A 2,297-nucleotide genomic window follows, 5' to 3' on the forward strand; every position below is an offset into this window, starting at 1 on the left:
TAAACCGTTCCCACACTCTTGCAATATTCTAAACAATGTTTCTAAACTCTAAACGCTCTAAAAGAGCACAGAGTGTCATGATTTCAGCTCTCTGCCTCCTGCTGCACTCTGCCACCTGCCAGCGCTCTTGGCCACTCCCACTTCTCCGCTGCAGAGCAGAGATATGGCGGAAGCTTTTCCTGCAGCTTGGGCTGCACACAGGTGCTATATAATTTAAAATAATTTATTTTAAATAAAAATTCCATGCCACTCATGAGGCTCATCCATCATGTCCAGTCTTACGTTGAAAAACCGCGATAGAGCCAGTCCACGAAAAACGAACGGCGAAGTAGAGAGGGACTACTGTAGTCACAAAAACTTCAACATTGTCGAAGATGTCATGACTCAAATCAAGTCATGAAGAGACACTGATAAAGAGGTGGTACTGTGAGGAAAAAAGTTAACAAATAATGGCTTACCTGTTAATGATAGCTCCTCAAATAGCATTAGATGGGGAAAAAAACTGATTATTTCTAACAGACTCATGAGCTATCAACTAGTGTTAGTAAGACCATGACCAAAGAAGATTGCTGCTGTCTTAAAACAACTGCGATCTCAAAAACTTCACAGTGGTGTGTGAACACCTTTAAATTAGTAAAGCACTTTTTTCTGGCAGAAATTTGATGACTTTTTGCCAAAATATCATTTGGCACTGGAAGGGCACTGCTCTGCCATATTTAACAATCATAGAATTAAATATTTGTGAGCATAAAAGGAAGAGGGATGAAAACCGAATGCTCTTTTTCTCACTCTAGTTTAAGAGAGACCTGGAACAACTACATGCTGGGAGCAAAGTGCCATAGCTGGGTTGCAGGGCACAATTACTTGCTTTAATTATGCTGGAGCTAGGTTATTCGTGGCTTTATATGTAATGAGGGGGATTTTGAATTTAATTCTGCTGTTCGCCAGAAACTAATGCAGAGAGGTGCAAACAGGAGAAATATGGTCTCTTTCAGAAGCATCAGTCAGCTCTTGAGCTGCTTTGTGCTGAATAAGCTGTAAGATTTAAAAGCCTTGATCCATTAGCTCATTAGCTCAGGCTTTTCAAAAAGCTAAATGCAACATTTAGGATATTAAGATATTACTGTTTATAATCTCAACCTCATTTCTAAGAATCTGATGTATTGAGCAGCTGAGCTGAGTGACACAGATGAAACTTAATAAACTGCTAAGAGAATTTAGTCCTGACTAAAATCAACACTGTAGGTCCAAATTTTCCATGCAGATATGGACACCATGTGGATGTTGTGCTTAAAGATTCACATTTATAGGAATAAAAACAACAAGTGACCACTTTCTGCTAAAACCTTCATATAATGAACATTTAAATATAAGGGGGCAAATAAAACAATGTGGCAGCACAAGTAAGGGCACAAATTCTGGTCATAAATATTTTGTACTTGTAAATTAGTTTTGTAACCTTGTAAAATGAATTTGGGATTTGTGCATTTGTTCGTGTTAAAAAGATTTGTATACGTAAAAAAATATTTGCACAAGTTACAAATCTTTTTTGCGAAGATCTGTTTAAGGACACAAAGCCAAAAACTATGTGTAAATCTCATCCTGTGAGGTTCATTTTACAAGTATGAATTTTGACTGGATTATTCTTCCTCTCAGCTGATTGGTCAATGTCATGTCAATCACAAATTTAACAATCCAATCAGAGAACAGATGGGTTGGGCTATCGGTAGAGTTGCATTCGGGCTTAAAAAAAATTCAACCCGACCAACCCCAGCCCGTAGCCATTTTTTCAGAACCTGACCTGACCTAATCGAACCCGGAAAAAAAAAACTTTTTTTTTTAATTGAGCTTTTATTGCTTTTGTAAGCAAATCAATTTGACATGATATATTAAAAATGTATTTCAAAGAAAGGACGATATAAGATTTCTTATTTCACCAAATGGATATTAACATACAAAACAAATACCGGTAGCCTAAAAAAAAATCAACTCTAAAGACATGTTATTATACAGATGAATAAAAATATTTGTTAGAGCAAAATTATTTGGAAAAATATACAACAAGGCTATTTTAACTGAACGCGCTGCTCGCTTTGGCTTTTGTAGATGCTGCAACTTCTTTCACCACAGATGACAGCAGAGTGCGGAGATGCGTGCAGCCAGTGATCAGGTGATCCATCGAAAGCTTAGCTGGACATTTTTTACCTCTTTCAACCAGACAGTCAGCGGACGCACGCGGCTGATGATCCTGTTGTCCATCTGAGCTTAACTGGACATTTTTTTTACCTTTTTCAACC

Source organism: Nematolebias whitei, chromosome 15 (genome assembly GCF_014905685.2).
Source record: "Nematolebias whitei isolate Nwh7 chromosome 15, NemWhi1, whole genome shotgun sequence".
NCBI classification, from domain to species: domain Eukaryota; kingdom Metazoa; phylum Chordata; class Actinopteri; order Cyprinodontiformes; family Rivulidae; genus Nematolebias; species Nematolebias whitei.